This window comes from Vulpes lagopus, chromosome 2, assembly GCF_018345385.1.
Source record: "Vulpes lagopus strain Blue_001 chromosome 2, ASM1834538v1, whole genome shotgun sequence".
Taxonomy (NCBI): Eukaryota; Metazoa; Chordata; class Mammalia; order Carnivora; family Canidae; genus Vulpes; species Vulpes lagopus.
Genome location: NC_054825.1, coordinates 80,211,108 through 80,233,782, shown reverse-complemented (window position 1 = coordinate 80,233,782; position 22,675 = coordinate 80,211,108). Strand labels below are relative to the sequence as shown.

Below are 22,675 nucleotides of genomic sequence, written 5' to 3'. Positions count from 1 at the left end.
GCGCTCAGGGGGGTCTGGGACCGGTGACCCGGGGGCGCAGGGCCCACGTGGGGGGTTGGGAGGCGCAGTGGCCCCCGCCGCCTGCCCCGGTCCGAGCCTAACGACCGCAGCCTCAGACCCAGGGCGCAGGCCCGACTTGCCCAATGACCTCTCCGCGCCCCGGCCGAGCCCCGGCGGCTCGGCAGCTGATTGGGCGCCGTCCCTTGCCGTCCGCCCGCCCCCGGCGCCGCTGCACGTTTCCATTGGTCCTCATCCCTGCCGCTCAGATGAAGGCTCCCCTCCCCCAAACAGCCTGCCGGGCCGGCGCGTGCTGGGGGCGGGGCCGGGGGCGGGGCCTGGGCCGGGGGCGGGGCCTCGCTGAAGGCTGGAGCAGCGGCCGACTGGAGCTCTGGCTCTGGACTCCAGCGCAGCATCCTCGCTGCGGCCGCTGCGGCTGGCGGCGGCACTCGGTCAGGTAAAGAGAGTCTCGTCTGTCCTGCTGGCGCCTGCTGCGCCTCTTCTCCCTCCCGACCGCAGGCTGCCTGCTCCGCCCCTCGGGGCCTCAGGGCGCTCGGAAAGAGGCATCGAACCCGTTTCGCCCCGCTACCTTGCCTTCTTCCCCTTTGGCTTCTGCTCCTCAAGCTCCCCGAACCCAGCGGTTCCGAAGTGCGTTACTGGGGCTTCCCGGGTCACCCTAACGATCCTCACTACAGAACTGTCGTTAACTCAGGTCCCAGTGCCCCTGACTTGCCAGTGCAGTCTCCTTCCCAGCGTGGCACAGCAAGGGTGGCAAGGCGGGCGGAGAAGGGAGGGATGCAGCGCTTCGTGTCGAAGCTAGACGTGTCTGGTTCACAGGGGGAATGCCTTCGTGTGGTTGTTTTGGGAACGGAGGCTGCTTCATGATGGTGATTGGCAACGACTAGAAGGATCTCTGTTGCTGCTTTGTGCTTTTATTTATAGGTGACATTCACCATCACCGCTTTCTTCTTTCATCAGCATCTTCATCACGACCATCACCATCACCATTTCTCTTCCTCCATCAGAGCTCTTCAAGTTCTGCAAAGGCAGACTCTATTCAGGCATGTAAGTGCTAACTCCCCCAAACAACAAGCAGTGCCTTTGCCCACCCTCCCCCCCCCCCCGCCCCCGATGCCAGACAGAGCCAAGTCCTCATTTAACTCATGGCCAAGTAGATGGGAGTGGGTTGTGAGTGGGGAGAGTTTCCTTATCCCTCTTTGCAGTTGAGATTGCCACAGAAAACCCCCTACTTTAATCATTCACACTGCTGTTGGCTGACTGGGAGAGTTTGACATTGATGGTCACATACACTCTGATGAGCTGAATGCAGTGTCCAGGACCTGTGATCCAGGACTGTGCAGTATGGGTGCTGCAGTGACGGAGTGGGGAATGTCCAGACCAGGTGAACCAGTTTAGCATCCGACTTTCTTCCACAGTGGCTTCCATCGTGTGCCACGTTGGGGGCATCTAAGTTCCTGGGAGGGAGAAGTATGCTGTATTGTCTATGACAGGTAGCATCTTAGGAGCACTGGATTGGGATTCAGCAGCCATTGCTTAGCCGTTCCTAGGGCTTACTACAAGATCCCTTGAATTTCAGATTGATTAACCCTTTTTCAGGAGGGGAAAACAGTACAACTGAGTGTTGCATACCAGATTAACTGTCTTTGTGGAAGATAGTGCTTTAAAAGTGTTTCGAGGTTTCAGGTCTTGGCCAGACCTATATAACCATTAGTCTCCTTTTTCTCAACTGTGGTTATAGCCCAGTAGTAGGATCAGTGAATTCAGTGCTTTTAGATACACTGCAGGGACTAAGGAGCGGTGGCCTCACTGGAGGGAAACAGTGGGTAAAAGTTGGGAGACAGTATATCCTAGTGGTTAAACCCATAAACCTGTCACATGAATTCAAATCCTGGATGAACCACTTACTAGCTGAGTGATTATGGCAAGTCATTTACTCTCTTGAACTTTAGTTTCTTATTTGTAAAATGGGGATAATATTACCTGTCTCATGGGGGGAAGTTGTAAAGATTAAAGAGATAATATAGTTAAATGCTTAGTAGTTCCTGCTACAAGTAAGTGGGGCCCTTGATAACTTGCCAACCAGGATAATAAAGGCTAAACGTGCATTCTGCCCTCCCCTTGTCTTTCTCATCCCTCCTAGGTCTTAACACTGAAGCTAATGGGGGATGGGAGTCTTCGGGTTCCTCATAGGACTCCATCTTGGAGGGGGGAATGAATGAAGCCATTCGTGTTTGGAGAGACATTTCTCTCACCTGGCGGCACAAATGCTTAGCAAGCTCTTTTAAGATGCATTAAAAATGCAGCTTCGGAGGTTTCCAAGTCTCTGGGCCTGTGCTGGGCTGCTCCTTTCTCCCTGGCTGTTCAGTGCTCTGACTTGGTAAATTGTGCTTTTTACAGAATCACTAGTGAATGCACTGGCTTCCGCCCAGGAGAAGTAAAACTGCTTTTTTTCAAATATCCCTGAGAATTGAAGAAAATCTAACTTTCCAGCATGGAAGAACTTGTGTTTTACAATATTTTTCTTCTCTAAGAATAATATATTTCTCTTTGCCAGTGTGGAAAACAGCAAGCATTATTTATGTGATTCAATTTTCTCATTTAGAAAGAGAGGTCACCAGTCTTATCAGCTATTTGGGGGTACTTTGAAATTTAGAGGATACTGTCAATTGTATCGGTGAGGATCCTTTTTGTCATAAGGGATGCAAACCCAGCAGAAATGGTCATACGCAAAAATAAGCATTTTTGACTCATATAACCAAGCCACGACCACACTGTGATTCCTTTACGAGGAAGCTGGCCCTGAGATTGAGAAGCTTTTTCTGGTTTGCCAGCTTGATCTCAGTCTCTTTGTCTCCATCTCTTTCATTTCTGTCTTTTATAGCTTCTCTTTCTCTTTCTTAGCTGCTTTATTTTCTATCACAGACCTTGTCCTCTCACTGTCTTCTTAGACTCTCGTTTCGCATCCATCTAGCTCCGTAAGCCAAGGGAGGCTTCTGTCTCCTGTAGCTCCACAGTGAATCCGGGAAAAACTGCGATTGATCAGTACTTGGTCACAGGCTAACCCCTGCCTTGAATGACTGTGTAGGCGAAGGGAATGGGTTCTGTGAGTCCTATTATTGTCTGGGTGTGGATCTCATTTCTGGTCTTCTTCTGTCTCTCCACATAAAATTGGTGGAGTCGTCCCCAAAGGAAGAGGAAGGGGAGCAGCCTGGAGCTTGATGTGATGATGAGGATTCAGAAGTCTTTCTCTCCTACCTTATATATGGTGACTCCAAGTTGAGTTTTAGGTTAAAGCTTTGGGCTCAGAGCATGTGATCCTAGGCATTAGTGTGTTCTAGATGATTTTACCTTTAATGTTTTCTTTAATGAAAACTTCACTTGTGTAATTGTGAAAACTCACCAGAGATAATAATATACAGTGATTCCAGTCTTGGTAAATCATGTTTGGGGGTTACTCATACTCTCTTGCTGGGACTTTGTTTTAACAAGAGCCATTATTTTTAGAGGCACAGAGTCTCTGTGTTAAAAAATCAGCTTTATTCTCAGCAGGTCCCAGCCTGTGTGTTGACAGAGTTACAGCCATTAATCTGATTTGCTTGATCTTGTAGAGATGCTAAACCATGGGAACTATATCCTCATGGAGTAAATATGAACTTGCACCAACAGGCTGGCCTTGTGAGGGAATTTAAACATCCCTGTGTTTAGCATCTGAGCGGAAATGCTGACAAAGCAGTCACCTGTGTGCCCTGTAACATAATAATTACTAAAGTGGGAAGATAGAAAGAAGGCTATGAACCTCTTTACCTTGTCAACATATAAAAGCAAAGCTCTAGAAAATGGACCATTCAGTCCCACTTATGTTTTTCGAGTTCTCTGGCTACATAAAACATGCTCCTGAATAATGTGTATTCCTATATTTCTTTAGGCTTTGAGGATATGATCCCATAGTATATGTTTGGGGCTGGGGGAGAGGGAGGAGTTGGTCTTCTCTTTGGGCCTTACCTTACCTTTCATTACCTTGAAATGACCTCTGTAATTCACCTCTGCAGGAAGTGGGCTACTGGGTGTTTTTGATCCTGTTTTTTTTTTTTTTTTTTTTTAAGCCAATTCATCTGTTTCCTTATCTTAAGCAAAACTGATCCATATTGTGTCCCATAGCTCATTAGGGCTATACCAATTTCTCCTTTCTGAAGTGTCATAGATCCTTCTTAAAGACCAACATTTTTCAAATTAAACACTTTATTGCGTTGGTCTTCTGAGTCACAGGCTATGGTAGGCAGGACTTTCATTTTTAACAAGAGAAAACGAGAGTGTATTAGCAGGTACATGGGAGTACCCAGATGGGAGTACCTCCAGAGGTGGTGAGAACATGGGCTTAAATACCATATTAGGCCAAAGAAAAGGAGTTTGGGGGAGGCAAGTTATGGGAAGGTGCCCAAGAAAATTATGGCTAAACAAGAATTGCTTAGTAAAGTGTATTATGCAGATTTAAGTCCATGCCTTCTCCATAATAAGAGTTATTAAGAATTCTTCTCTTCCTGGCATGGGAGAAGGAGACACGTTTTACAAGTGGAAATTTCCCTTATAATGCATGTTTTACACAAGGAAAGCTTGTGCACTTTCCTTTTTATAGCTTTTACTGCATCTTCCTGGATCTCAATGGCCGTTAGCTCATACTAATACATATGCCAAAAAGGCATAGGGGTAACATATTCTGATATCCCTCATTCTGCCCTTTGGAACTTCCTTTTTTTCCCAGGAAGTTTCATGTATCAAAAGCCAAGTTCATAGACAACTTCACAGAGATTCAGGTTGCAGGGTAAGAGATCTATAAAGGGGAGAGGGTAAGGAGAGAAAGGGAGAGAGGGGAAAGGAACAAGGATGAGAAAGCAGAAAAAGACAAATTTAAATGCATTGCACCATCTCATTAAATCAGTGTCATGGTCCTGGGAATAGGTCAGTCCGGGTAAACAGTTATTTCAGGAGACAGCAGTATAGGTGGAAATAAGGTGCCTAGCTCAGCCATCTCTATGGCCTCTAGATGGTATAAGCAATCAGGCATTTAGTAGGGGGTATTTCCATGGAGACAAAAACCATTTCTCATGGTTAGAACAAACTGTAAACCCAATTTTTGAACCCAGAGAACAGTTGGCTCTTAAGATTTCTAAATGTTGGGCTTACAGTATCCTTAAATGGCAGGGTTAGGGAGGCAGTGGCAGTCTGATGAATTTTCTGGTTTGCAGTTTTTTTTTTAAGGTTTTATTTATTTATTTATTCATGAGAGACACACAGAGAGGTAGAGACACAGGCAGAGGGAGACGCAGGCTCCATGCAGGGAGCCTGACGTGGGACTCGATCCTGGGACTCCAGGATCACACCCTGGGCTGAAGACGGTGCTAAACCACTGAGCCACCCAGGGATCCCTCTGGTTTGCAGTTTGAATGTTTGCAGTGAACCCTCTGAGCGACCTTATGCAGCATCAAAGGTTGGACGGGCAAGACTTCTTAATATTCATGTTGGTCATCAGGATCAGAGGGCATTAATGGGCAAGTAGCTTGCAGCCAGAAGGTGGTCTGGGCAGGTAGATAAGGCTAGAGGGTAGGGCGGGAAGCACCAGGATGTTGCTACTGTGAAGGTGGTGGTGTTCCAGTGCATGTCTCTATGAAAGAAGCAATAGGGAATGGGAGATGACCTGAGGACCAATATTTAATAATCCACCCAGCACAGCAGTAGGGTTGCTGTTGTTGCCTATATGTCCACTGTCATGCAGGCTTGGAGACTTTCTGCAGTGATTTCCCCTGTGAAGCATGGGAGGAAAAATACAGATGTTTCAAAGAGAAGGGGAACCTGTCCACTTATGAAGAGAAGCTCCCTCTGGTGATCTACTCACTGTGGTAATTTTGAGAAACCATAAAGTTTCCCAGACCTTGTCATTTGCATAAATGAAGTTCCAATGAAATTCTCTGGAAGCATGGCATCATCTGTGGATGATCACTGTGCAGTGAGTAACTGGAGTGGTATTTTATCTCTTGTATAGATGAGCAATTCAGGGCTCAGAGAGGTTAATATGCCTGCTTAAAGGTATGGCTCTAAATGGAATCTGAGTAGTATTTATTCTACCTGTTGGGCTTGCATTCCACCTTCTGTCTGCCCTAGTAAGCCACAGAGAACATTCCTGGCTTTGAAATTTGTTAAACTTTCAAAGCAGTATAAACCATAAATATAGCACAGTATTCTGGGTATGGATTTAGTGAAAAGCAAGAGTTGCTTTTTTAGGCATTAACATGATTACTCTTTCTCTTTTTAGATAAAGACAGCCACTTTAGAAAATTTTCTAGGCCTAACTCATATTTGGAAAGCTTTGCAAATAATTTTTTTAAAAGCCCACAGGTCTGCAGAAAATGGAATTCATCCATGGAATTGGCATCTGTCCTGTCCCCATTTGCCAGTGTCCTCATCTCCTTTTATCTCTGTTTCTACCATGGCTTCCTCTACCCTCTGCCTACAGGAGACCAACTGGCTTCTTTCCCACCCACCTAATCCCTATTGAAATAAATATGAATAGAACCTACCATGTGTAGGGGGTATTGCCCTGGGTTAAAGTCACTTTCTGATTTGTTTTAAGCTGGCCCTGATTTCTTTTAAGCTATGAAAACATAGATCAATTCTAATTTTTGTGATTTTTTTGAAGAAATAATCACGAAACTCCCTGATATCCTGGTGTGGTAAGGGAAACTGTGGCAGATTGGAAACTAAACAAAATGCAACAAACCACACTGTTTTCTCAGGCATTACCTTATTTCTTACTCTATAGTTCTTATGCCCAAATTATTCTCTAGGTAGGTGACAAGATATTTTCTTTTAGTTGTACAGTGGAGAAAACTGAGATGGGTAGATAATAAAGTGACTTGCCCAAGGTCACTCACGGTCAGTGGCATAGCCAAGAATAGATCCAGGTCACCCGACTCCCTGGGCTTTGTTTATTACATCATTCAACTTCTCTTCAGGAAGTCACAGTCCTGCCAGCTACCAAAATGAAAGGACAGTCAATTCTCAGCTTTGGGCCTTGGTCTTTTAAAATTCTTATTCTTTTTCCACTTTTAATTAAAACATATTAATAGCTGCCAAACAGCACACTATTAGCTAGATTCAGAATTTGTTAAGAAGAACAACAAAATTCTGTATCTGTGGTCAGCAGGACCATATCGTACACTTACCTTGCTAAGAGGATAGATCTCATGTGAAGTGTTCTTACTAAAATAAAAAATTTTAAAAAGATAAAACACAATTTTGGTATCATAATCACAAATTGGGCAAAGGACAAAGCAAAAGGGAAAGGTGGCAGGAGGCTCCAAAGTGGTTGCAGGGTGATCTTGTGCTCATACTACATCAAACAAGGACGAAATACACAGAAGAAGGGAGAAGAGACATATAGTCTAAGACTACTACACTGTGAGAGAGGAATGGCCTGGACCCAGGGGAATAGCATCAGGAAAACTAAGGTCATAAATAAGAGGAGTAGAAAAAAAAATAAGTCAGTTCTATAAAGGAGGGCTATTAATATTATAAGCAGGATGTGATGTACAAATTCTACTACTTGAAAAGGATGAGGGCAGATTCACAGAAGGAGAGGAAGCAGAAATCCTTTGTTCTTATTTTGCTCCCATCTTTCTCTGCAACTGCGGCAGGTGAGAATCTCCATCTGTGAACATAGGTATATAGAAAGTATCTCATCTCAACTTTTTTTCTGATCATATTCTTTCTAGTTTCAAGCCTCTTCCTTCTGGAAAGGTAGAAGACTTTCCCTCAGCCCTTCTTGGGCTCATACCTTTCCCCAGAGGTGTATCAAGCTCCAGGGGGCTGGCACCTTGCATCAGTGCTGGTAGAGGGGACCCTCTGGTCATTGAAGTGTCCGCACAGGTTATACTCTAGTGCCATGTTGCTGCTCCCGTAACTTGCTCAGCTGCAGATGTCCAGGTCATGGATGCCTAGATGTCCCACACACAGCTTGGGGTGTATGTGAGGTCTCCCTGGGGACAACCCAGGAAGCAAGGTCTGCTCCTCCCTCTTCCTAGGTTTATAAGCCTCCCTCCTTCCTTTTCCAATGGCCAGAGGGAGATAATTCTCGATGTTGCTACAAGGTTCTTCATGTCCTTACATTTCATTCCTTCTTATTACTTCCTTCCAGAAATTCCCTGTGACCTTCTAAGTGTTTGGGATTTCGGAAAACAAAATCCAGAAATACTCTCAGGCTATTTCTCTTTTTCAAACCCTTGCCTTTCACCTCTCCTGATGCAATAAACACCAATTCTGGTATCTGCCTTATGGGGGAGTCAAGCAAAAGGGAAAAACACAAGGAGAAATAAAAAAGAAACAGATTAATTATCTTTGAACATTCCTTTCTTAGAAATACAATGATTTTGGATCTATCTGATTAATGACTATTTTCCTTTCTCTGAAAATGACCCCATATCTAAGTTTGGGCTCCATATGCATAAGACCACGTTCCTGGTCATGCTTACTGAAACCAGGGATAGAAATCGGACCCAAGCTGGGCCTGTTGGATTCCCTTCCCCAAGAATGAGAGTTTAGGACTGAAGGATGGCAGTGACTAAGAATCAGTGGAGTTAGGTCACAGTTAGGGAAGTACTCCAGGGGGATGGCCTTGGTGGCCTGTCCCAGTGGCCATTGGAAGGCTCTTGGATTTCCTACCCTTATTCTGATTTCTTGAAATCAGCAATCCATGAATTTCATGAAATTGGATATGCCTCTATTTTCTTTAAGGGAGCCCAAATCAGTTTCAGGTGCTTGCAACCAAAAGTAATTCAAGAATGGTCTTCAAGACTGCAAAGGCAGTTTTGGTGAAGAGGAAACAAACTCAATATAGGGCAAGAGATAGTAAGATAGAATCTAGCTCTTTAAGAGGTGTTCATCTAAGGATTTAAAGTGACCATTGCAAGAATTGTACTTACAATCCTAGAACAACTTTTGGCATTTTTTTTTTTGGGGGAGAGACTTTTGTTTAACTGTGGGCACTGCTTTTTAGTAAGGTGTTGACACACTCATGAACAGTCAGATGAGGTGCAGGGTTTTTGAGAATGGAAGTGCTTCCATCTGAGGGCTTCTGAAGAGATGGGGGAAGGAGGTGCTTAGGATGAGAAGCTCAGGTGTTGAAAAGGCCGTTGGACAGGAGGGAATTTGGGGTTTACAAGCTCTGCATGTAAGGACAAGCACCAGTGGGAAGGCATCAATGAAAATGGGTTTTAGCTGAGATTAAGGGAATTTTTAAATTTTTATTTTTTTACACTTAGAGTTGTCTGAAAGCCATGAAGTTTCCTTGTGGTCGGGAGAACAACTTGCCATTTAAGAGTTCCAGTTGAGACTGGATGGTCATTCACAAAGGTTATAGTGAAAGAGACAATCCAGAATCGGGATGGAATTGATAATTTCAAAGTTTTTTTTTTAAATCTATTTCTTTAAACCTAAGATTCCATCATTTTCCCTATGAATTTTGTCAACTCCAAGGCTAGAAAAATGCCAACCCACATCTTGACAGAATGCAATAGGAGTTAAAGCATTTCACAAATATTGTTTTATAACATTTCCCCTTCCTTTATGTGAAAACAACAACAACAACAACAACAACTCCCAAACCATAGGCTATAACTTATCATTGGGAGAAGACATTTTCACAAAGAGAAACAAAAATTTATTTTCTATTCTCTAAATTGTTATTCACAGTGATTAAACATTTCACATCCAGGTGGTTCACTGAATTGAAAAGAAACCGTCTGTAATATTAGTGGAAGCATGCAAAACCCAGGAAATGCCAAATCCTATTAGCCCTAAATTTCGAGGCTACATGAAAGTAAATAGATTTCTTGAGCTATTTTATGGAGGAAATCAGAATCCCGCTCTTTCCCCAAACTTTTATAAATGAAAATGATGTGACCATGGCACCTCCTGTGAGACCTAAACAGGTAGCTCAGATGTTTTATCCACCACTCCCCAAGACATCTCACATCAGCTAGTCCCTTTTTTATAACTATGTAACCATAGTAGAGGGTAAGAACTGGATTAAGCAAGTTTGTCATTTATCACAGCAAGCAGATGTTGACATTCAATAATCATGTCTTAAACAAGAATAGACAAGGAAAGCCATTTCGTTTGAAATCCCAGTTGTTTTTTTTTTTTTTTTTTTTTTTTTTTTTTTTTTTTTTTAAGATTTTACTTATTTATTCATGGGAGACACACAGAGAGAGGCAGAGATACAGGCAGAGGGAGAGGCAGGTTCCCTGGGGGGAGCCCGATGTGGGACTCATCCCAGGACCCCGGGGTCATGCCCTGAGCCTAAGGCAGACGCTCAACCACTGAGCCCCCCAGGTGTCCCTGAAATCCTGGTCTTAAAGAATCCATCAGACCATAGTTCAACATGAAGATTTTCATAGTCTCTTTCATAATCTCTCATTCTTGTTGTAAAAACCGTAAATAATGCAAACAAACATTTAACCATTCATTAGTTCTCTGTTTGTTATTACCTTAATAAAAAGCATTCAAAAGAATCCAGTCTTTTCTGCTTTGCAAATTAGGTTCTCAAGTCCTTATAAGGATACCATGAGCAACGTTAAGTAAAAAACGTATTTTCTATCTATTCTAGAGTCTGACTTAAAAGGAAAGAAACATAATTATAAATGTAGAATCTGAGGTAAAGCCATTTTAAAAATCATTTTTGGAAATGTGAAAAATATGTAAAGGTACAAAGAATGAAATAACAATGATCCATATTCCCACTCATATTTTGTATTCTATATTCCCTCTACTTTTGGGAAAAACACTTAAAAAAAATCACATATGAAAAAAAAATCACATATGAAAAAAAAATCACATATGTCGGGGCGCCTAGGTGGCTCAGTTGGTTAAGTGTCTGCGTTTGGCTCAGGTCATGGTCTTAGGATCCAGCCCTGCAATGGGCTCCCTGCTCAGTGGGGAGCCTGCTTCTCCCTCTCCCTTTGTGTTTTCTCTCTCTCAAATAAATAAATTAGCTTTTTTAAAAAAATCACATACAAAGATGGGAATTAAAAAAAAAATCATCTCGAAAACTACAGTTCCCACTATTAACCTTAGATAACATCATTTCGGACATCTGTCTACACCTATGTATCTGTCTATCTGGATGGGTATTTAGATAGAAATATTTTTATAAAAATAAATAGAGATGCTATTTATAAATAAGTTTAAAATAATTAAATTTAAATCAATTAAAAACAAATTAAAAATTTTTTTAAGCAATTAAAAAACTGAATTGAAACTAAAGAATAGTCAAATGTCAAATAAATGTACCTCATTTCAAGATATGTTATTTCTTTTAAAATGTCTCTTTATGGCTAAAGTATCATGACAAGTATTAAGAAGCTGTAGTCACTGTCATTAATTATATTGCTGTTTTTATGAACTTTCTTCTTTAGAAAGTATCAGTTGACTTCTTTTTTTCAAAGATTAACAGTTTTGAAACTTTCTCCCTGTTTTCTCTTCCCACCTCCTGAATATTATTAGATGTTTTATTATTTTTACATTGTTCAGGTTATAGTATCCCTTTTTGCTATGTATATTTATTTTGAGAGTCCTTTAGTGGTAGCTGCATGCTTAGATGAACCAAATGCGTACGGCTCTGGGCATGATATATTTGTGCTTTACTTTCAGTTATTTTGATAAATGATAACCCACTAACTTGACACAATTGTTCATGATCTCCAATATTTAGGATCTAAAACTGTAAACCACTATTATTCATCACTAAAAAATTGTTGGGTGCCTATTTGGCTCTGGATATTGCTGAGCTCTAAAAACTGAGTGTCACGTCACCTGTAATCCCTGCCCTCAGGAAGTGAGGGCAACCCAAATACATTAAATTCCTAGTGTGCTAGCTCCATGAGAACTGTTTTCTTATTTCCTTCTCCCCTGTGTCCATCATAAGTCTGGGTATTTCACAGGCCCTCAATCAGCACTTTAATTAAGGGGTCTTTATGAGCCAGATACTGTGGTAAGTGCATTAAAAGTCATAACTAATTTTTTCTCGACAGCAAACCTATTAGGTAGGCATTCCTTGTCTCTGTTTTACAGTTAAGGAAACTGAGTCTCAGCAAATAATATTCCAGTTAATGCAACAGGATTTCATGGTAAAGTTCATTCTTTATTCGTGACACCTGGCCTGTGTCATAAATTTATGTTGGAAGCAACGGAGGAAAGAGGCACATGAACTACAGCTTATAGGACACAAGCGATAATACAGTGGTGTATGTACAATCTAGAGGCTGAAGGGCTGGTTGGGGTGGCGTCTCCACTCTAGGGTCTTTTTGCTGACATTGAACGAGCTCCTTCTCTGAGCTCATTTCCTATCTATGAAATGGGACTAACAGAGGGAGGATTAAGTGAAGTAACTCGGGTAACATGGACCGTGTGATGCCTGCCACAAGTGTTCAAGAAAGAATAGACATTACTTATTTCTGCAAGGTGCTTTGAAGGCTCAAAGGAAAGAATCCTCATGTCCTGGATTTTTAGGGGAGGAGACACTTGTGCTTGGACTCTGCTAGAAGCCCAGGAATTCACCAGGTGAGGGGTAGATGGAGTCTTGGCAGAAAGAGAAACATGAATCATAGGACTGACAATCTGTCTGAGACACACCGTATTTGCATTACCCTAATTCACTCCCAGACCTTCCTTCCCTTGCTCGCAAGTCTCCGGAGTGTTCAAACAGGAGTACCTGTGTTTCCAAAGGCCGACTTGTAAATAGACCATCATATCTTACTAGACCATCTTCCCACTGAGAAGGTGAATTAGTCAGTGTCTGTATGGCTCCAAGGAAACGTAAGGTGACAGGGCAGCTTTAGGACTATTGGTCCAGGAGGCCAGGGCCGTCCCAGGCCAGCTGAAGAGCACCTGATGGTCCTGAGAGGGAGCCTGCAGTCTGTCTGATGCTCTAGAACAGTGTTCTTCAACTTTTTTTCCCCCTCTCTCCTTTAGACTTCTCCCTAATTGCCTCCCCATCATGACATGTTAGTATGACAGATAAACTGTGGATCTAGTATGTTCCCTATGTTTATCTCTACTTCTCTCTCTCTCTCTCTCTCTCTCACACACACACACACACACACACACACACACACACACACAGATTTTTCACCCTCTCCTAAGAACCACCTCAAGTGAAGGAGGCTTCAGAGGGTCTTCTCAGGTGAGCTGCTGTTCTGAAGCTGACCTGGTGCTTGAAGGCTCTGGCTGTTGTGCTATGAACAGCTACTTCCATAATGACTCCTTCCTACTGCACTCACCTCCCATCTGGGCCTGCTCTCTCTCTCTCTCTGCTTCCATGCCTGCCCTCTCATTGTCTAGTTTCCATACAGCAGCCTCAGTGACCTTTGTAGGGAGTTTTTGTTTTTTGTTTTAAGGATTTTATTTATTTATTCATGAGAGACACACACAGAGAGGCAGAGACACAGGCAGAGAGAGAAGCAGGCTCCATGCAGGGAGCCCGATGCGGGACTCGATTCCAGGACCCCGGGATCATGCCCTGAGCCAAAGGCAGATGCACAACGACTGAGTCCCCCAGGTGCCCTCTGAGTGACCTTTGAAAGATCATGTCTCTGCCCAGCCTGAAACCTCCAAAGAGCTTCCCCTTGGACTTAGAGTAAAATTTGGATTCTGTATCATGGCCCCAAAACCTATGTGATGTGGCTCCCTCCAGGACCAGCCTATGTTTAGAGGGGGGTCTCCTGGGAACACGCAAAAGCCAGTGGGTAGAAAGGCACAGGTGTTTATGTGAGTAGCTCCTGGGGTGTGCTCTCCTGCTGGGAGGACAGGGTGGGCACTGGCCACAGTGGCCTCTGCCCTGGGAAGGCTCAGAAGAGGGCAGTCAGGAACGACTCCTCTGAAGAAATGATGGTGAACCACGCGAAGAAGGGTGGGAGTCACCTCTGTGCAGAGGGGACAGTGTGTGTGGAGCCTCTTTGGTGGCGGGAGCAGCCTGCACGTGAGCTGCGGATACATGTAATTGTGGCAACAGTATGAAAGGAGGCTGGAGGACGAGGTGGAGGCTCAGGTCCACAGGGCATTTCAGGACAGGTTAGGGGCCAAAATCTGTTTTAAGAGCGTGAGAACCACGGGGTGGTTTGGACTGTGTGACTCGCTGTGGAGGGGGTCAGGTCAGATTCTCGTTTTGAAAAGATCACCCTGGGTGTGGTGTGAACAGCAGGTGAGGGAACACAGAGCAGTTCGAGGGCACTGATGTGGTCGGGTGGCTAACCAGTACTGGTTTGGGGCAGCGCTAGAAGGCTGCTTCCTGGCAACCCCTCAGTTGTGGGCAAGCTGACACAGCTGGTCATCCTGTACCCTGCAGTCATTCAGGTGACATGTTACAGCTGTCTTAGGTACAGGGTCTTCTCGTCCCTCAACTCACATCAGAAGCAAGAGGATCAGCATCATGACTCTCTTTGACTGAAAGCCTCTTAGAATCGGCGTGTCCAAATATACAGACAACACAGAAACACACACGCACACACATGCACACACCTTAATGTGCAGTTGCTTCCCGTAAGCCTGGATTATTTTTTCTACACAGGCCTGGTGGCATCATGTTTTTGACATCTCAGAGCCCGGAGCCTGCCCAAGTGAAGGTTGATGTAGGTAAGAAGGTGGACTCAGTCATCGCCGTGCCGTGTACTTGTGCTCACTGCCAAGTCCCACCCTGGACCTGGGGTCCTTTGCAGTCTCTTCACCCCCACCATCCTGGTCCCAGCCTTGGTCTCCCTTCCATGCTTTTAGCTGCCTTCCAGTCTCACGAAGCTTGGTTTTTTATTTTAAGTTTGTATTTATTTATTCATGAGAGACATAGAGAGAGAGGCAAAGACAAAGGCAGGGGGAGAAGCAGATTCCATGCAAGGAGCCCGATGCGGGACTCGATCCTGGGACTCTGGGATATATACATATAGTGGCATGTAACAAGTTCGGGGAAGGGCTAGAGAGTGACATTTTGAACATGGGCAGTCTTTCAGATGGAGTCACCAAGGAAGACTTTTTATGAGGCTGATCATTTGATCAGACACCTGAAGCTGGCCAGAGACTAAGTCATCAAAATTCTGCTGTGTTCAAAGCTTTGGAAAACAAAAACATGTATTTATTTGGTTGATGGTGAAATCTTGGAATCACATCTTTCATTTTCCTCTTGGGCATTGTTCAAAGTTTCAGAAGTCCATTTTCCCCCTTGTTTAGTATCTTGAATTATTTAAAAACATCTCTTTTCTTCACCTTTCATGTTCCCTACTATCACTTTCATCTGGTCTGTAATGGAAATTTTGGTATTTGTCTAGCCATTTACTCCCTAATCTGACTTTTTGTATTTTTCAAATTTTTCTCTTCTTGATACATATTTTAATGATAGAAAGCCGGTTTTTTTTTCTGATAATGACTTTTGTCTACTTTAATTGTGTGTTTACTAGAAAGTAAACTCAAACGATCATTAAACATTAATGCTGACTACAAGTAATAATGCCTTTGAATTTTTAGGCAGAGACACAGGTCGGGTTTATTATCTTCAGATAATGGTACTTCAGTGCACGATTTGCTGAATATCTTCCATCTTGGAGACATGCACTATAGGGAATACAAAGATGATGATTATGATAGTTCCTCCCCCTAGGGAGCTTTTTATCAAGTCAGAAAAATATATCACACAAGGTTAATTGGCGGTAGGAGACAAGGTGTCCTAAGATTCTTTTCCTGGACAACATGGATCTGAAACACGGAATACTAATTACCAATAGAGCCCCTGTGTATATATGTACTATGTATAGGTCTATCAGGTATCATTATTGCCTATATCTGAGGCATGAGAAGTTGAGGCACATAGAGAATACACGGCCATCTCAGGTTACTGTGCTACGTGGAGGAGCTGGGATTAGAACCTAGGCAGTGTAGTTCCTAAAGCTTTGCTAAGGGGTAGGAGGGAGGGACCCTCTGGCCCTCAAGACTATAAGGCATGGAGCCCAGGCACATCTGACAACTGAGATTATAGGCCCCAATTAGGATGGAGTCAAATATTCTGACAGGCAAGGCTAAATAGATTTGAGACTAGAGAAGGACATGGAGACATCATAGGCTGGTCTAGACTGATAAGAGTCTGTGAAGGGCCTTGAGTTGAAGATTTTTGCCTTGAACATGTGCTAAGGGGAAGTGATTCAAGTACCAAAGCTGGATTCAAATAAAGGATTTGTATCAAAGGGAGAAAAGGCTTTAGATAAATCCAGGGTGGAGAGATCACTGTCCCCTGGGTCTCATGTAAGCTAATAATGAATTTTCTTTTATAATAGAGGTAGAAATAATAAACCCTATTAATGCATTTCTTTTTCACTCATACTAGTTTTACATTCAGTGTTACTTGTTTTCAACACTTCACTCGCTTTCCTTCTACTTCTTGTATGACTGATGAAAGTTTGGTTTTGTCTCCCTACTTCTGAGTTTCTTATGCCATTTTCTTTGCCTGCTTCCACCCCTCTCTGCCCCATGATGTCCTTTGGCTTCAGGAGTTTGGTTTCTGATCCCACATGTGTGTGCCCTGAATTGAGTGTCAACCTAGAAAAGGAATTTGGAAAGTGGGCTCCATTTCTCTGCAGGAGGGATTGTGGAATTGCATGTAAATAGGGAGAATCAAAAATTATCTCATGGTTGAGGACACTGAGGTACAGAGGGGGTGAGTGGCTTGAGAATGATTACTATTAGTGATTGGTGGAGGTGGACTGGAGTCCAAGCCTTCTCACTCTGAATTCATTGTGTTTCCCTCCGTCTGCGCTGCCTGGGGGGGAAACCATCTCACGGGAATACTGCTCAGACCCGGACCAGTGGCACCAAGGGGTGAGTGCTCCATATTCTTTGACCTAAGGAAGAGGAATTAGTAAATAAGTAGGCCCATCTTCTGAATGAGACTCTGTATTCTTGGACAGTCCTGTAGGGGATTTTCAGAGTCAGGGTTCTGGAGACAGACTATCTGGGTTCAAATCCCAGCTTGGTTGCTTAGTAGTTGTGAAACCCCAGGCAAGTTACTTAGCCTCTCTGTACCACAGTTTCCTTATGGTAGAATGGGGATACTTGTAGTACCTACCTCATAGATTTTTGTGTGTGTGTATGTGCATATGAAAATGAATATGTTGAAACAGGTAAAGCCCTAAGGAGAGTACCCAATATGTGGTGAGTAATCATAAACAATAGTAATTACCTGAAATATTTAATGACATGGACTACTTAGAAACACTCTTGGTTCTCGTAAGTCATGTGTTAGCTACAGACAGAAGCATTAGAATTTTGTCAGTGCTAGGAAGACCTCTGACCCTACCCATACTTCTCCTATTTAAGTGAAGCTTGAATACCTTAAATTGTCTCCATAGCTTATCATTTCCTTCAGCAGAGTAACTGTGAAAGTGAAAATACTCCTGGGATGGCTAACATATGTAGTCAGAAGCTAAATGGCTTATATCCAGTCATATTTTGAAAGTGAGTTTTTTGAAGGACAGGAAAGAGAATGCATTACAAGAGGAAGGGAAGCCCAGAGAAGCCTATTGGAGATGCCAAAGACAAATGATCCACCTAGAGTAATGCAGACAAAAATGTCTGACAGATGGTTGGGTTTTTAAATGGAATGGTTTGGGGGATCCCTGGGTGGCTCAGTGGTTTAGCGCCTGCCTTTGGCCCAGGGCACGATCCTGAAGTCCCGGGATCGAGTCCCACATCAGGCTCCCGCATGGAGCCTGCTTCTCCCTCTGCTTGTGTCTCTGCCTTTCTCTCTTTCTCTCTCTGTCTATCATGAATAAATAATCTTTTAAAAAAATAAATGGAATGGTTTTTTAAAAAGATTTATTTTTTTATGTAGAGAGGCAAAGAGAGAGAGAGTGAGCAGCAGTGGCAGGGGGAGAGGGAGAAAGAATCTTAAGCAGGCTCCACACCCACTGTGGAGGCTGACAAGGGGCTCAGTCTCACAACCATGAGATCATAACCTGAGCTGAAGTCGAGTTGGATGCTTAATTGACTGAGCCACCTAGGAATGGTTTTTAAATGAAAAATGTGCCATATGCTTTGGTAGTACTCCAACCAGGTATTTCTCTCAAACCTCCTTCAGCAAAATCTTCTGTGTCTTGCAGGTTGATCTTCTACAATCTTCAGATTTGTTTAGATAAGATTATGTGTGTGAGATTCCTTCAGAAAGCATAAGGCACTGTGCAGTTTCATGGCATTGTAGCCTCAGCCCAATTCTGACACAAAGTAAATATTCCAACCAAGACTGAACCTCTCATTTGAGGGGGATGGTATATGGATGAGACTTTCTTGATGCTTTTGACATCCATGAGAGGGCACTGCCAAGTGTTTGTGGGGGTAAAGATGGGGTAGGAATTTTTTTTTAAAGATTTTATTTGTTTATTCATGAGAAACTCACGGGGGGCGGGGGGGAGTCAGAGACATAAGCAGAGAGAGAAGCAGGCTCCATGCAGGAAGCCTGATGTGGGACTTGATCCCAGGACTCTGGGATCATGCCCTGAGCCAAAGGTAGATGCTCAACCACTGAGTCACCCAGGTGTCTCTGGGATAGGTATTTTCAGGGTTTCTCTGCTTTGATGTGTTCTAAACCTGTACATCACTGGGGCCATAACTAGCTTTTGTTTTTGGGTCCCCTGACCAGCAAATATATAGCCAGCACTGTGTGAAGTAGTCCAAGCTTGGCTCTTGAGGACTCAGTTCTTTGTTTAAAAACAAAGGGAAGCAGAAGGGATATGGAAAAATAGGGGCTTCCTGCCTTCCTGAATTTCTTATAAAAGAGAAGTAATGGCAGGAAAAAATAGATGGTAAGACATTAGGAGACAGAGGGTGTTTTCTTCCAGAATGTCAGTTCCCCTCCCTAGAACTTCTGCAGGAATTACCAATGATTGAGACCATAGGTCTTTAAGAATAGTTCCGTTCTCTGAAAGGAATCTAGTTTTATTAAATAAAACAAACATGGTAAAACTAATTCTCTCCATCTGAATGTTCTCCTCGGTGTCACAGGCTCCCCGTTTAGACCCATGGGTCAGCGTCCAGCGTTTGAAACAAATCATGATGCAATTGAATCATGACCCTTTGCTTTTGGAAACCCCAAAGTGTGTAATGTGGAATACTTCTGATGCCCAACTAGTCTATAAGTCCAAATATGGGAAAGGCAATCCTACTTTCAGTCCTGTCACTGGTAACATTCACACAGCATGGAAGTTGGGAAAGTAAAAAACTATATGATATGTGCTCATTTGATCTTGTGCTCCCAAGAATCTAGTGGCTACTGTTGGCCTAGCTACACCTGACTGATCTTTTAACTATCAGTAGACCAAATTCTGGGTGTTGTGGGATTAAATGATCTAAGTAACCAAATCAAAATCATGTTAATGATTGTTGGAATCTACTGGGTTTTTAAATGAAAGTTTAATGATGTGAGATATTATGCAGAAGAGCTTAAAAGAGCAAAGAATCTTTGCTTTTCCAAAAAGAACATATACCATAACATATACAAAAAATAATAATAATAATAATAATACCACTTCAAGATGGAAGTGGTCCCCAAGGCCAATCCATTCAAATCCCTATCCAGGTCAAGGAACCTGGTAATGGATTGGAATCTGAGAGTGGGCAGGTTTTAAGGAGGGCTGATAAGTCTGTGGAACTGGATGGATAATGATTTTATTTTCTCAAAAATCTATTGAATAATTGTCAACATGCATTTGAAAATGTCCAACTATAGCCAGCCTTCCAAAGAAATCCATTCTGTTTGGAGGAGTTTGATTTTTCCTTCTTTGGGATGAGAGACATATTTATCACTGAGTTTCTTTCTTGTCCTTTCTGTGTCACTTGCTTCTTCACCTTGCATAAACTTAAGAATTCAGCAATCACTTGTTTATTTGTTCCAGTGAGGCCATATTGACAAGAATACCTTACTGTGGTGAATCTTAAGTTTCTTTCATTTTCACATGGGACTTCATCCACTTCTGAAGGCTGTCACTCCAGTTATGTCCTGGAGTGTGGCATCTGCTCAGCAATCCAACCAGTCATACCATCCTCCAGCCTCATCCTCACTGCACCTTTCCTGCTTCTGCTGCTGGTGCCCTCCATTAAAATGACACCCTGCTGGGCACAGCAGGCTTCTGTCATAGGCCTTTTTGATTTTTTAGAGCACTAAAGGAGATGGTGCCTGGGGAAGAATGGCCTCTTTTCCAGTCTTGGCCGTGCTTTTTCATCCAGGCCCTGAAGCAAGAGTTGCTTGGTTTCATAATCTTGTAAAGTCTTATGAACACAAAGAAATCTATCTATCTTTTTTGCTCTCTCTGGGTCAGATATTATCCCTTTTGCTCCATTGTGTCCATCTCTCTCTCTTCCTGTCCCCTACCCCAGCTTCTGCTCCTCTCTAGATTTTCCTAGCTAAATATGTATGCTTCCTTTTTAGTATTTCTTCAACCCTCCAAATGACTCCCTGTATATCTACCCCTATAAGAAGCTCTTTGCCCATCAGTTTCATAAAGAGGTGGACTGGCTTTCCTGGCTGGAATCAGGTGGATCACTCTGCTGTATGACAGCTTAAGATTAACGTTACTTCAACTGCTTTATCATTTTTCTGTGTGTTCTATGATGTTGCTCTATTATCAGAAATATCTCTGCTAAGCTCATCCTCATACCTCCTGAATTATTTCACTGATATGACTCACCCACCACCTCCTTCCTATTCTTTTCCTTCCCAAAGTCACATTCTTTAATTATCCATCCTTTATATTTTCTCCAGGCTTATTGAAATAATTTTCTTTCTTCTTCGCTCTCCATTTTAAAAATCCTCTCTTATAAGGTAGAGTATAGACAGACAGTCTTCAAGGCCATCCTATTTGAATGTGCTGTACTGTAAGGATATTGACTTTGGAGATAGACTGACCTTGTGTTGAAGCCCAGCTCTGCCACGTCCTTTTTTTTTTTAATAAATTAATTTTTTATTGGTGTTCAATTTACCAACATACAGAATAACACCCAGTGCTCATCCCGTCAAGTGTCCCCCTCAGTGCTCATCACCCACTCACCCCCACCCCCCGCCCTCCTCCCCTTCCACCACCCCTAGTTCGTTTCCCAGAGTTAGGAGTCTTTATGTTCTGTCTCCCTTCCTGATATTTCCCACACATTTCTTCTCCCTTCCCTTATATTCCCTTTCACTATTATTTATATTCCCCAAATGAATGAGAACATACACTGTTTGTCCTTCTCCGATTGACTTACTTCACTCAGCATAATACCCTCCAGTTCCATCCACGCTGAAGCAAATGGTGGGTATTTCTCATTTCTAATGGCTGAGGAATATTCCATTGGATACATAAACCACATCTTCTTTATCCATTCATCTTTCGATGGACGCCGAGGCTCCTTCCATAGTTTGGCTATTGTGGACATTGCTGCTAGAAACATCGGGGTGGTGTCCCGGCGTTTCAATTGCATCTGTATCTTTGGGGTAAATCCCCAACAGTGCAATTGCTGGGTCATACATAGGGCAGGTCTATTTTTAACTCTTTGAGGAACCTCCACACAGTTGTCCAGAGGGGCTGCACCAGTTCACATTCCCACCAACAGTGCAGGAGGGTTCCCCTTTCTCCACATCCTCTCCAACATTTGTTGTTTCCTGCCTTGTTAATTTTCCCCATTCTCACTGGTGTGAGGTGGGATCTCATTGTAGTTTTGATTTGTATTTCCCTGATAGCAAGTGATGCAGAGCATTTTCTCATGTGCATGTTTCTGCCGCGTCCTTCTTGTGAACTTCACTGATTACATCATTATGAAAAAATGAAGATACTCATATGAGACAGGAGATAACTAGTAGAGTTACATGAGTTAACAGCTGTAGAATTTCTAACTCAGTGTAAACTCACATAACCAGTATCAGTCTCCTCTCTGTGTTCCCTTTTTTGTCTCAGCTATCGATGACAAGTTGTACTACGTTGTACAACTGGCTGTGGTTCATCACTGCATGCAGAGCCACAGTACACTCTTGCATCATATACTGCACCTTTCCTCATCTGGCCATCCTTCTTCCAGATTACTCAGTATACCAATGGCCTTTGCATCAAGTTTATCATGGAACTTTGAGTTAGTATGAGGGTTGATCATTTAGTTATAAATCCACATGTTCCACCTCTTTGTACCTCTTTGTAATGGTGTCAGATTTTCATTAATTCTATAAAATCTGTGGGTATCTTAGATGTAGAATATAGATATCTCATTTGGATTATTGTGGGTTTTTTTAAAGATTTTATTTATTAGAGAGGAAAAAAAAAGTATGAGTTGGGAGAGGGGCAGAGGGAGAAGAATAAGCAGACTCCCTGCCATGCAGGGAGCCCAATGTGGGCTCTATCCCAAGACCCTGGGTTCATGACCTGAGCTGAAAGCAGACACTTAATCAACTGCACCACCCAGGTGCCCCTGATTCACTGTGTTTTACACTTTATGTATCATGATCACCACTAGTGATATTAACACTTAAGACTAACGTTACTTCAGCTGCTTTATCATTTTTCTGTGTGTTATATGATGTTGCTCTATTATCAGGATAAGCTCATCCTCATACCTC

At 43.0% G+C, this 22,675-nt stretch overlaps 1 protein-coding gene across 1 annotated transcript in view; it reads left to right on the top strand.

Moving 5' to 3' along the window:
* The first annotated feature begins 370 nt into the window (after positions 1 to 370).
* FMN1 (formin 1) overlaps positions 371 to 22,675 on the top strand; it is a 419,007-nt gene continuing 396,702 nt past the window's right edge. The window contains 2 exon segments of the mRNA XM_041746469.1: positions 371 to 454; positions 940 to 1,062. The gene's annotated coding sequence lies outside the window, so the exon portion shown is untranslated.